Source organism: Nyctereutes procyonoides, unplaced genomic scaffold (genome assembly GCF_905146905.1).
Source record: "Nyctereutes procyonoides isolate TBG_1078 unplaced genomic scaffold, NYPRO_anot_genome, whole genome shotgun sequence".
NCBI lineage: Eukaryota > Metazoa > Chordata > Mammalia > Carnivora > Canidae > Nyctereutes > Nyctereutes procyonoides.
The window spans coordinates 1,321,990-1,336,299 of NW_026575148.1; the positions used below are offsets into that span (position 1 = coordinate 1,321,990).

A 14,310-nucleotide genomic window follows, 5' to 3' on the forward strand; every position below is an offset into this window, starting at 1 on the left:
CAAAGGGGAGGGCCAGAGAGAGGGAGGAGGAAACTCCCTGCTGAGCAAGGAGAGCAGACACAGAGCTCAGAGCTTAATTCCAAGACCCTGAGATCATGACCTGAGCCGAAGGCAGGTGCTTCAGCAACTGATGCACCCAGGCACCCTGATTCTAAAATTTTTTTTGACATTAGCTCCTGTAAGTATGCTGGTTAGAGAAACATAGGTTCAAAATATTTACCATCAGCTTAGTTGGAATTTTTAGATAGGAGCATTATTCCTCCACATGCATCCATATTTTTCTACTTCCTCTCTTATTCTGCACAGGTTTTCTGCAAAATATTCTTGATCTCAATCTTTTTTTGAAACTGAAATGGCTAAACTCATTGTTACTTTGTGTTTAGAATTCATGGTCTTTAAATAACAATATTTTCCATCTTTTAGTAACACTAGAAACTTTCCTTAGGTTTCTCAGCAGGGATGTGATTACACTACTTTTTACCCATATTGCTATTAGTTCAATCATGTAATACATTACTAATGCCAACTAGTGGCCTTAGCATATTATAATATACATTTTAACAAGTTCTATATATTTACAAATGTCTTATTAACATCAAAACTCGGTAAATATTTCATTGGAATATCCAGTGTATGATTACTAGTCCTGTTACACAATTCTGGTTGTTCTGCAAATATAAACCCTATTTATCATAAATATTATGAAGATAAAATGAACTATTCCAGCCTTCTAAACCCAGGTGTATTTGGGAATTTATTATTGGTCATAAAGTATGTAAGATTCTAATAATTTGTTTATAAATTAAAAATGTAAATATTTCAGAAAAATACATAGAATAGTAGACCCATTTTCATAACTGACAATTGTTAAAATTTAGTCCTTTCTGTTGTCCATTAGTTACCAGTGTCAGTCTCATTCTATTCTTCCTGCCTCCACAGGAACTCTTTTATGAATTTGGTGTGCAACTTTCTAGTTCATTATCATATATATATATATATATATATATATACCATAAATAAAGGCTTTTTTGTTTTAAAATGTTTAACCTTAGCTATATCACTACATTTATAATATTTTCCCTTTCTTTTTCACTCGGTATCATTTTTTAAAGAAGTACTTATGTATAGTTAAATCTATTTTGGTGCTACAAGCAGTACTGTAGGGATTATGCACATTCCTTTCTCTATGGACATATATTTAAAAGTTGTCCTATACCAATGTTATGGCCTGAATGTCCCCTTGCCTTCCAAATCATATGTTGAAATTCTGATGGTATTGGGAGGTGGGGCCTTGGGATAGTTAGGGTTAGATTAAGTCATGAGTGTGGGATCTCCATGAGGGGTTTAGTGCCCTTTTAGAAGAGGAAGAGATAAAGGAGCTCTTCTTGCTCTTTCCTAGAAAACAAAGAGTAACCATAACTGTGAGCACCCAGCAAGATGCTGGCTTCCTGGAAGCCAGAATAGGGCCTTTACCAAGAACTGAATCATGGTATCTCCTTTTCCCCCTAGATTTATTGAGATATAATTGACATACAACATTGTATAAGTTTACGATGGGTGTGTTGTGTTGATTTGCTATACTTATATATTGAGAAATGATTACCACAATGGCATGAATTAACGCTTTCATTGCCTGATATAAAAATGGTATCTCATTATTATTTAAATTTGCATTTTCTGATTACTGATGAATGAATGAATGAATTTAATGTTTATGGATTTGAAATTCTAAATAGAAACATTGATCTGAATTGACACTATAAAATGAAAACTGAAATTTACTAGAGAATGCTTCCACAAAGTTGTCACACCATCCTTTATCCTAATAACATTCAGATTTCTCAGTTTCCTAGGTGGTAAGTATTATTAAGTCAAACTCGTACAGTCAGGATTATCTGAGTGCTCAACTTAGGGAAGAGAACCTGTATTTAAGGCAGAGGGCTATTTGGTTATGAACTAGCAAAATCACAATCATAAAAGCAACTGAGAAAAGTAAAGGCATAAGAAGAGATTAATTTCGTTTCTTCTTTTGAGCAATTTGTTTGAGTTTATATAAGTTCTTAATCAGCCATACCTCCCAAAATTGAATAATTCTGTGTGGTTATAAAGGAGAATTAAGATGAGAATGAAAAATACTGGTCTCAAGTGGTAACAGAACACATCTGCATGAAGTCTTTGCTTTCCTGCTTACCCCACAACTGATGGAAACAGGGAATGGGAAAAAAAAATGACCATTTTCAGATATTCTACATTCTATGCAGAATGCCTTGGATATAAAGAAATAAGGTATGATTTGAAATGTCATTTGCACTACTCTTTAAATAATACTTAATTTTCTTTTAAATGAAGCTTTTGTTTTAAGAGAAAATGTTTTTGTCCCTATGAAATAAAAAAGAGCCTGGGGAGAGAATAGGAAGTGCAGGGTGGTCCATATAAAGTAATGGACCAGTATAATGCAAAATGGGGCCCATTTTTCATGGAACCTGTACAAAATTTGTTGGTTTCCAAAAGAGAATATTTCTCACATAATAGAAAGACCAAGTCTTTGCGGGGAGAGGCTGGTGATTTTTAATGACTTTGAATTTTAGAGAGGCATCATGAATGAGAAAGAAGTGAAAGAAGGGAGGAAAGACAGGAGAGGAGGAGGAATAAATTCTGGGATTTGGCTCACTGGAATGACCTAGGTTCAGACTCTGGTCCTATCATTAATTTTTTGAGTTAGTCACTTAAACACCCTAAGTTTTGTTTCCTTCATGTAAAAAGTAGAGATAGCAATATATATCTTATAGAGTTCATATGAAAATGAAGTTTTATGAGTTTCATAAATTGAGTAACTTATTCCCACTTCACATAGTAGCTCACTCCTTTAGATTTCTCATCTTTAGGAGCTTAAAACTATTTTTCCACACCTACAAAATTAAAATGAAATAGTTTTCTTTATCTTTCTTTTTTAAAAAAATGAAATATTTTTCATTATTTTGCACAAATTCTGGTGCCATATCTAGCTGGCCAACCACTAGTATAAGTCATTAGTACAACTTCCTTGCAAAATATATTCTATTCTATACAGTTTAAGTTTGGCACCATTTCTCCAGTGTGTTCTCCAGAAAGGTAATCTCATGAAATCTCCCTTATAAAGGTTTTCCTAATTTCATACATTTGGCATATGATACACTCTATACTATCCTCCTTTGAGAAGCCCTGTAGTCAAAGAAGCTAATTTTATTTAAGCCTCTGTTTTTCTACTTTATTTGGCCATGGGAGGTCCTAGTATAACTTTTTCTGAGACAGTAGTTTCTCCTTACCCTATATTTTCATAGTTAAGGGAGTCATTCAGCTGATTCAACAGATATTTACTAAGCATCAACCATGTACCAGGAACTGTCCCAAGACTGGGATACAGCAATATACACAATAGATAATGTTTCTGCTCTCTTAGAGCTCATGTTCAAGAGCAGAGAAGAAGGCAATAAACAAATAATATATGTTAGCTAATTGAAGGAAGGATAAGGATATATAGAATTATAGGAATAGGATATTATTTTATATGGAATGGTCAATGAAGCCTTCTCAGCTAGAGTCTGATTTGAGCACAGAAGTTGAGGACATGTTGCAGAAACCCATCTAGACATTTTGAGGGAACATCTTCTAGGCAAAAGAAAATATAATTGCAGTGAGGTGGGGAAGGGGTGGTACTTGGAATATTCGAGGAATATTTAGGAGTCTCATGTTAACTGGATCATAATTCATAGGAGAATGATGAGAGATGAAATCAGAATTTTCAGGGTGGGTCAGAGAGATTTGGGTCTTGTATGTTGTGGTTAAGACTTTGGGTTTCATTCTGAGTGATTTCAGAAGCTAACAGATGGTTGTCAGCAAAATTTTGACATTAATTTATGGACTTTTTTCCTTAAGATTTTATTTATTTACTTGAGAGAGAAAAGCTGAAGGCAGACACTTAACTGACTGACACCCAGGTCCCCGTTGACATGATTTAATTTATGTTTTATAAAGATTGCTGAATACTGTATTGAGAATAGACTGTAAAGGCGGCCCAGGTGGCTCTGTGGTTTAGGACCGCCTTTGGCGGGGGAACATGATCCTGGAATCATGGGATCGAGTCCTGAGTCGGGCCCCCTGCATGGAGCCTGCTTCTCCCTCTGCCTGTGTCTCTGCCTCTTGTTCTCTCTCTGTCTCTCATGAATAAATAAATAAAATATTAAAAAAAGAAAAAAGAGAATAGACTGTAAGAGTGGCATGGTTAGAAACATATTTGGGGTGTCTAGGTGGCTCAGTCAGTTAGGCATCTGACTCTTGATTTCAGCTCAGTTCATGATCTCAGGGTTGTGAGATTGAGCCCCGTGTCAGGCTCTGCACTTAGCACACAGAGTCTGCTTTGGATTCTGTCCCTCTTCCTCTGCCCCTCTCCCCTCCCCCCCTTTTAAATAAATAAATAAAATCTTTAAAAAAAAGAGTTTAGGAGCCCATTGCAGCAGTATAGATGACAGATGATAGTGATTTCAACTACGGTGTTAGAAGTATTAAGGAGTAGCTGGTTAAGAATATACGTTGAAGGTAGAGCTTAGGGGATTTACTGATGGATTGGAATGTGGAGTGTGAAAGCAAGAGAGGAGCCTATGCTGACACTAAGTTTTGTGGCATAAACAACTGAAATCATGGAGGTGCCCTTAATTGAAATGAAGAACATGGGGGAAGTATAGAGTCTGCATTTGGGCATGCTAAATTTGAGATGTCTTGCAGCTATTCAGCTGAATGTGTGAAATAGGCATTGGATATATGAATCTGCAGTTTGAGAGAGAATAGTGATAGTGATTAAAATCAGAGTCATTAACATACAGAGGATATTTAAAGCCATGACATTGAATGAGATTACCTAGATGGTAAGTGTCAATAGAAGATGGAAGCAGAGTGTTGAAGACAGCCTTGGTATATATCAGCGATTCTAGTTTAGGAAGATTAAGTATGTACCAGTGGGATAGGAGGAGAGTGAAAGGCAAATGATATCCTAAGAGTCAAGTGAAGAAAGTGTTCAAACCATACTGGCCATTGGCTTTGACAACGTGGAGATCACTGATGACATGAACAAAAGCGATTATAGTTTGAGTCATGTGTGTCAAGAAATGATGGAAAGGGAAGAAGTGGATTCAGGAAGTAGAGACAACTTTTAAAAAAAGATTTCATATAAAGGGAGCAGACAAGTGAAGATACAGCTGGAGGGAGCTATGATGTTAAGGTGTTTTTTTTTCAAGTTGATAGATATTAATGCGTAACTGTAAGTGAATGGGGAGAATTTTATAGTGCAATACATTGATAATGCAGGAAAAAGAAGGGAAATTGTACCTTAAGCAGGTGAGAAATTCACTTTAAATAGGTGAGAAAGGATGATACAATAAAAAACTGATTGGGTTGGCATCAAATGAAATTCATATTCCCATTTAAGGTATGTATTTGATTGTGGGATGCATTCATTCATTTAACAAATATTTAATACATGTCTATGTCTTGGGTACTTTTTCTAGGAATTGGGGATATAGTGGTGACAATAATTACACACTCCTGAATTTTATTTTTAATGGGATATGAGAGAATAAAGGAAATAAATACATAAATTATGTAGTATGGTAAATTGTACCAGGGACATGGATAAGTTCTAACTTAAAATACTGCTTGAATGTGAAATAATTATTTGTAGACATGTATTTTGCTATGACCATATTGTAACCTAAGTTTCTGAGATGATCATATTAATTCAATAGAGAAAAAAATTTATAGTAAGCATATGGCAGCCAGGGAAGTGCCCAGTCAACATTCAATCCACAGATGGCTTATACTTAAAGTGGTCTCCTTTGTCCTGTATTTCCTTCTATCTCAGGACACTACTGGAGTCTCAGAGGGAAGTAGAACACTTATATCTTTTGAATTCAGAGTTGAAATAAAAGAAAAATCTGTGAAAAAGTAGGAACAGTTTAGGAGACCTGTGGATAGACATTCAAAATAGCAAGTGCCAGTTTCAACCTGACTAGCTGTTTGAGGTTTTGTTTTTTCTCCACTTTTTAATAAATAAAAGATTTGTTTGTGTTAAAAATGAAGATAGCTTATGTGTACATTTGTGAGGTCAGAACACCTAACAGAATCTAGGAAAATTGAGAATCCTACATGTTGGAATAGAAATATTTTTAAGTCAGGAGCCAAAAATCTTGGAATTTGTACCCAGCTCTGTTATTATCTTAGTATGTGACTTTTTACAAATTCTTAAATTTGTACAGATTCTCTTAAATTCATTGAGCTTCAATTTTCCTATCTACAGAATGTAGGTAAAAGTACCCACCTTATCCAGCTGAAAAGGCTGTTAAGTTCTCTTAACCACCAAAATCAGTATGTTATACCCGTTTCAAAATATATGAAAAAATTGAGTCTTAGGTCAAACAACTTGTCTAAGAGCACATAGCACGTACGTTAAGACAAATATTGAACGCAGGCTTCTCTGAGTCTCTAAGCTGTTTTTGTGTTCTGCAGTACCAACAAGCATGGGCCCTCAACTGAGATCAAGAGGACATGACAAGGCTTGGTAAATACCTTTCATTCTCCTGTCTGCTTTCACATTCACTGTTGGTTGGTGTCAGAAGACGGGTACAAAATGTGTCTTCAAACAATCTAACCATGTGGCCAATATTTCATTCTCCTCTGGAAACTGCCTTGCCTTGAATTGCTTCATTCACCTGCTTTCTAGGCCACATATCACAGGGGACTAACATCCAGTGGTTGATTACCAATTTCCTGTAAGCTACATGGAAGAGCTGCGTAATAAGTATTTTTCTATACTCTTTCTATTATGCAAACATCTATGAGTTAAGCAGGGTATAAGTTGGGGCATTGCGGGGCACTTAGTTTGCAGTATGCTTTTACAAATTAGCTTGCTGCCAAGGTCGCTGGTATTCCTAACACATCTAATGTTCTTCTGCTCAGCAGCAGCATTACAGATGAAGTTGAAAGACAGACGTAGTATTTTTATGCAAATATGCCATAAATTGTCTTTGCTAAATAAGCAATTCCTTCTGTAGCAAGGTTTATTTGCAGTGATATAATTTAGAAGCGTCCCTGATGACAACCTTTTGAGCCATATTAGTTAAATGCTAGAACATCTACAGTGTTAAATCCACAGCAATATATTATAATGGGAAAAATGCCTGAGCAGCAGGGAGCCTTTAATACAGAACTCCATAGGCCACTTAAATAGTGTAATCTGGCTTTCAAGTGGAGCATTCTAAAGAATCTCTATGAACCTTGCTTTGGGGTTTCAGAGAATTGGAATGATATTGAGGACAAAGCTCTGTTCTGGATCTACCTGTCACTGAAACGCTCATGCTGCTCTTCTACAAAGCCAGGTGGGATCATTTTTCTAGGAAACATCAATTACTTCTGCTTTTGCTCAGAAATGGCACAGTTATTTTTAGATATATTTTTTCACTGGTCTACAAAGTATTACAATTGCCATAACATATTGGGTAGTATCATAATGGTGTAAGGATCCCTGAGCAAAATATGCCTCCCCATGATATTGCCTAACTTATCTTTGAAAAATAGCAGGATTACATATTTTATAACTCCCTATACAACTAGCAAGGTGTCAGTGTGGATAGAAAATGAATGAATTAGAATTTTACAAATTTCCAATATACTTAAATTCAAAGATATTTTTTCTCTGAGGGTCAGTTTGTGAAATTTATGTTTTGAAATAGCATTATTTGAATAAAATGAACCATGTTCTTCTAAGGGCTAATCAAATTCTGGATAGTAAATGAGCTACCTTCGGAGGTTGCATTAACACAGCAGTAGCTTAATAAATTATACTCTGCTGATTTGACTTCCACTGGTACTTAATTTACAACTGGAGATGATCCTGGTGTATAGAGAATCTAGCTATTCATGAACTAGTTACTTGTTCTCATGAAGAGCATATATCCAGCCAAGATGTTAGAAATATAGTTTTGTAAAAAATGTAAACAAATGGAGTCTTCTGAGGGTAAACTTCTTGACTGAGGAATTAATACCTAAATCATGAGTTCTTTCTCTTTCTTGGGCTCTCTTCAATTTATCTTCCATGGTAATATCTATGATATACAGAAAATGAATTGTGTCATTATGGTTTCTTATGGAAAAATTTCCCCAGTTGCTCCCTCGGCTGTTTTCAACTCACTGGGTACGATTTCAAACCAGATATTATAAAAAAGGAAGTAAAGCACTTTGGTCTTTTATTTAAATAAAAACTATATTGTAAAGTCTTTAAATGTTCATCTATCCATCTATACAGTAATCCACTAATCTGTTAATCAATTTGTTTTATTCTTTCAATCAATAAAGGATTTACACTTTAGTATTTTTTGTCATTTCTGAGGCTTTGAAAAAATTCAACCCAAAAGATATATAGCCTATGAAAACTTCTAAATCTCATCTTAGCAGAGATATTTGCTAATAATAACTTGCCTCCGTCAGCTAGACCTGGTCAGCTCTCTCTGCTGGATGTCTAGCTAAGGTGGTCATTAAAGTACTATTCTATCCTAAAGATTGTTGTTGGCAAGCTCTTGTAGGTAATCTACATTCATATTGTGACTGAATATACTCTATCTAACCTTTTGATAAATAGAAGATTTTAGTTTCCAATCCTGTCAGTGTTTCATTAAGTACACACATACCGCCTCTTTCTGAAAACTATAGAATTTATGTTCAGAATTCAACACCAACAAACAAGGATGGGGTTTTCTTGTCAAACTGAAAATATCACTTGTACATTTTGGCAGGGAGATGGTGACATTTCAGTCACTTTTTATTAGCCTTTTTAGTAGGACCTTCTAACCTTTATCCCTAACTCAACCTGACCCCTTTGGTATCTCTATTTTTAATGCAAAAGCCACTGTAATAAATGCAAAATTAATTCTAATTCTCTAAATTAAGTTGTGAAATGTATTTAATTAAGTGTATAGATGCAATTTACTAAATTCACTTATTTACTTCAGTTCACTGAGTGGGGGATATTTAAAGTCTCTTAGTTTTATTTAAATGCATCAGGATATATGAGTCAAAGGTCTGGATCCAAGAATCAAAGATGGTGCCAGGAGAAAGCAAATGTTGATACCAATTGCTCTTTAATTTCAGGAGACAGTTTTCCTTTCAGCTGATGTGAGACAGCTCATGTTCACTAATGGGTCTGGCTTAGACCCTTCGAGAGATGTTTATTATCATTGTCTGGACTTGGGAAATAATTTGAGACACTTGATTTCATAGCTACATCCAGTTCTCATGCCGCAAAGTAAAATCTGATCATTTGATGTGGTCCTCTCAGGCAAAGGACAGACATAGTGAAAAGATTTTTTTTTTATCTCATCTATCCATGTGATATGTGAACTTCAACTTCAAGAATACGTTTTATTCTTCATGCTACCATTCTGAATTGTGTTCTTTCACTCTGAAGGAACTTTATAAAAATGTAAATTTAAGTGATCTACAGGGGAAATATCCCTCAGTTTGCAAGTTGGTTGAACAGATACTGAGTGAGAATCATGGAAGTGTTTTGGGTATGTTATATGTTTTTTATTAAGGGAAATTATGCAGAGATGTAGAAGTTATAAGCCAGCTGGTACAGTGTGGAATAGTGGCATTCTGTGTTCGGCATGGATCTTCATGTGTCAGTTTATGGCAAAACTCCAGGGTATCCACCAAAGACGTTTAACAATTTACTGCTTCTGGAGGCCAAATAATTTTCCGGAGGATTAATACCTCAAACATCTTAAATTGGTGACTCAGGCTATTTAGAGATGCAGATCTTATTTCTTTTAGCTGTTGATTTTCAAAGACATGTTCTTCCTAGCTCTGGATAATTGTTTAATAACAAGGAAAATTAACATGTATGGAAGGCTTATGGAAGACTTAACACGTAATCTTTAAAAAGTTGGGCCGTTTAGAAACATGATCGTTTGCATTTTTTTCTTTTTTTGAAAGCTTAACCCTAAATTATAGTTCATCAGAGAGAAGGGCTTTGGGATTTATATATTTTTTCTTTTCCTTGAAAACTGAAACATACTCCTGTTTTTAGCGTATAGCTTCTAAGGTAATGAAGAACACACTAGTACATTAAAGCAAATGTGTGTCAAATCCCCAGGGAAAACAGATGTCATGCGTACAATATTTCCTCCAGACCTCTGAAATCCAGCGTCATTGTTCTTTCAATCTGCTTTCTAAGTAAATGAAACAATGGGGAGTATACATAAATCCTTCTATATTAGAATTTAAGAAATATTTCAACTGGGGAAGTTCAGAGTTTGCATTTGATAAATCAGGATGTAAAAAGCTTAAAATTAGGGAACCCAGAATTGGAAATCTGTACATTCCCACTGGTTTATTCCACAACTATACATTTTCCACTGATTTTCATATTTTTGATGAAATATAAGCCTGAAACTCATCTCTAAAGTTCATCATTTTTTGAACATTTTAAACAATATACTTGAATGTCAAAGATCATAAACTTAATGTGATTTTCCTAATCTTAAGTAAGATTTATTAGTTGTTATGAATTAAGAAAACTTGGTAGTCAGCAATAAACTTTAACCTTTATAAAATACAAACTTAAGAAAATCATTCATACTGTATTGACAAAAGTGTGTTCATGTCTGGTGTGTGTGTGTGTATGTTCAGTGATTTCTGGTTGGATAAAAAAATCTATATATAAATGACTACATAAAAGTAGATTCACACCTCATCTAGCCTCAAAAACCTTTAACTTGTAGGCTTTGTCCAGTTTTGAGCTAAAGAGAACCAACCATAGAAAAGAAATATAAGCTACCTCTTTGCCCGTGGGAGAATTTGGCCCTGGCCTTATTGTTCTGAGTCAAGTTTGATGCTTGGACCAGCCTGGGCCTGAACAGTTCACTACCTCCCAAGCTGCAGCCATATCTCCTGATCTAATTGTGCCTTCTCATGACGGTGCTTACTTTTCTGGTGTCATTCAGCTCTATTTGCTGAAACAGCTCTGCCACAAACCCCAGACCCTTTGGTCAGATGCTTACCTGTTGGATGGCCATTGCCATTTCTCTACCAGTCTCTCCTGCAAAGCATAAGCTATGGCACGATTCCCAGCTATGTAGACTCCTGAACAAAAACACTAGTCAGGATTACTGCTGACATTGTGATGCTCTCTTAGGCATCACATTTTGGTGCCTTGATGGCAGGACCTACAGCTAAATTAATTTTCTTAGGTTTGGCTCAACACAATTCCAGTTTACTTCGTTTTTCATGTAGCTCACCATTGAGATCTCAGCATGCCATTGGCAAGGCTACACAGGTGTGAAAAAAACCACATTCAATAGGAAAGTTTGCAAACATTTTGCTTCCGAAGCGAAGCAAGATTCTTACTAGGGTTGTTTGGATCATTATTCCTCTATGAAGCCATCATTCTGGATGTAGAGTTTAGTTGAGATGTGCTACTCAGAATGCCATTTGATATTGAATGTTTGATCTTCGCTATTTGGGCACTGACAAGATCAGATAATGGCGAGGAACAGGTGTTTTTCCAGCAGCAGGAAAGAAAGCATTAAGTATTTCATGATACCACATCTCTAATTAAAACAGCAGAGATTTTAACAAGCTTTTACTATTTTTCTCTCTCAAGGTAAGTCAGGTGTCATCTAATCTAGAAGGCTTAGGCCTGCATATCTTCTACATGTCCATGTCCCTTATCTGGCCAAAGATCAATTAGATAACTAATTTTTTTTCATTGGTAATCTGCTTACATTGTGGCAGAATCACGTATATTTTAAGGTGCTAAGAATGCTTGTTACTTATAAATGGTTTATTTTTAATTTTGATATATATGGAAGAAATAATCATCTGAATGCTGTAAATTACTTCCTTTTTTAAAAAACAATAAAATTAAAACTCTCTCCTTTTAGTGCAAGTTGCTTGTAATCATCACATTTAAGTGGAGACATTTCTTTCACTGTAGATATTTATGACATTTTATACTATATGTAAAAGTAAAAACCCAGCAAAAATGAAAAAGCGTATCCTATGATAAGTGAAAGATAGTTTCTGAAATCCATTTATATGGGTCCTTTATTAAAAAAAAAACACTGGAAAATTCTAGTTTGAGGGCTAATACTTATATTTGAATGTGATCACTTTTTTTTTGTGGGGAAAAAGCTATGAAATTATCCTTCTAATGTAGGTCATGTATTTGACATGTCTGATGAAATCTATTGGTCAATGCTCAATTAACTTGAGCCCTCAAATTTTCTAGCCAATGAGCATTGAAAATAAGTAATTTAATATATTTTTTTTCCTACAGAGATTTTAGTTATTTATCACTAATCATGGAGATGGAGAGTAGGAGAGTATGTGCTCTCTGAAAGCATTGTGCTCTTTTTTTTTTTAAAGATTTTATTTATTTATTTATTTATTTATTCATTCATTCATTCATTCATTCATGAGAGACACAAGGAGAGGGGGGCGGACAGAAACATAGACAGAAGGGGATGCAGGCTCCATGCAGGGAGCCTGATATGGGACTCGATCCCAGACTCCAGGATCATGCCCTGGGCCAAAGGCATGCACCAAACTGCTGAGCCACCCAGGGAGCCCACGTTGTGCTCTTCTTAAGTGTGGACAAATTTGGCTCAGGTAACATAAAAAGCTAAAAGAGCAATTCCCTATATAATTCAAATGTTGATCTTTGCTTGAAATGTCCCAAGACATCTAAGTTTTATGCTTCTTTTTATAAGAATTCAATATTGGAATTTTATCATAACTTAGTATATGTTCTCCCTGTCACTGCCTGATGTTGGGGATTTGTGTTATTGCAGAGAGATGCAATTTATGGATTCTCCTTTTATGTTGGTGGTATTGAATTCTTAATCATCATTTATGAATTTCATCTTTCTTCATCTTACCTGTAAACTCTGTTCCTCTCTATATAGTTTTGTTGCTGGCGTAGGGTGGAGAATGTAATGTGTGAGTTGGCATTATGATTGTGATGATTCTCTACACTCATGTTGTGAGTGATTTTTATATTCTAGGAGAATCGGATCAGAAAAGGTGAATTTATTTGATCCAAGCAGTAGACTTCCATTTTCTTAAGGGCCCACCTCCAGCCTTTTCCCCCATCCCCAGGCACCAGAAGTTGAATGGGCTTAAACAAAATAGAGGAAGGTGGGATGAGTAGTTTCATGATTCCTCCCTTTATCCAGTTATTCTCTTGTGTAACCTCTAGTTCTACTCAGTTTTCTATAGTTTTTTTTTACAGAAGTGATATTCTGTTTTATTTTACTTTTTTTTATTGTCAATATTGCTTATCTTAATTCTTCCCTGAAGGATACCCTAGGCATACAGAATGGAGCACAATAGAACCTTCCTTAATTTTCTCTGAGTTTGCTGTGTTTGTCCACTTGACTGAGGAAATCTTTCTAAGAGGCTTTTGTGTAGAGAGGGTGCTGGTATAGGAGTGGGGAGAGCTAAAACAGAATCAAACTCCCTATTTTCTTTTTTCTCTGCTGTTGTTTGACCTGAATGATCTTTCCTGCCTGGGTTATATCTGCAGAGCAGCAGACTCTCATCCTTACAGATGCGTTTCTGTTTGAGATTGGATGTAGAGGAGGATGGAAGGGTATAAAATGAGAGATGGTGAGTGAAAGGAGAAAATTTTTATATGTGGGTTGCTAGAATGCTGTCATGATAGCTTTTTTTTTTACTTCAATTTAGTGAATTTTCCAATCAGAAAGTATATGAAGGAAAGCAGTTTAACAGTTTTTAGAACTTTTCTTCTTTCTTTCTTTCTTTCTTTCTTTCTTTCTTTCTTTCTTTCTTTCTCTCTCTCTCTCTCTCTCTCTCTCTCTCTCTCTTTCTTTCTTTCTTTCTCTTTCTGAGTGTGTTTCGTGTTTTTTTGTTTTTGGTTTTTAGTGGGGTTGTTTGTTTGTTTTTGTCATTGCCTCTATATTGAATAAGAAACCTATAGCCTAGAAAAAAGAACAGAGAGATACTGTGTTGAGGACTGGAGGTACCCATAGTCTCTTAACTCAGTCAGTATCTACATGATGAATCCAGTGAATTAGCTATCTAATTTGGTTGCATTTCTTAGTGATTTATTATTTAAACAGAATGCAGAAAGCATCCTGGGTAATTGTGGAATGAATATATATATATATATATATATATATATATATATATATATATATATTCTTTTTAGTATATGTGGAGAACTTTTAGATATTTCAATCTGTTCCAAAGAGACTCCTCCTTAAA

At 35.2% G+C, this 14,310-nt stretch overlaps 1 long non-coding RNA gene across 4 annotated transcripts in view; it reads left to right on the forward strand.

Annotated features, from left to right (window-relative positions):
- LOC129501659 (uncharacterized) overlaps window positions 1-14,310 on the forward strand; it is a 143,688-nt gene that overhangs the window by 79,805 nt on the left and 49,573 nt on the right. For all 4 annotated transcript variants that reach the window (XR_008662779.1, XR_008662777.1, XR_008662780.1 and 1 more), the window contains one exon: window positions 6,538-6,589. This is a non-coding gene — a long non-coding RNA (uncharacterized LOC129501659). The remainder of the gene's footprint in view (window positions 1-6,537; window positions 6,590-14,310) is intronic.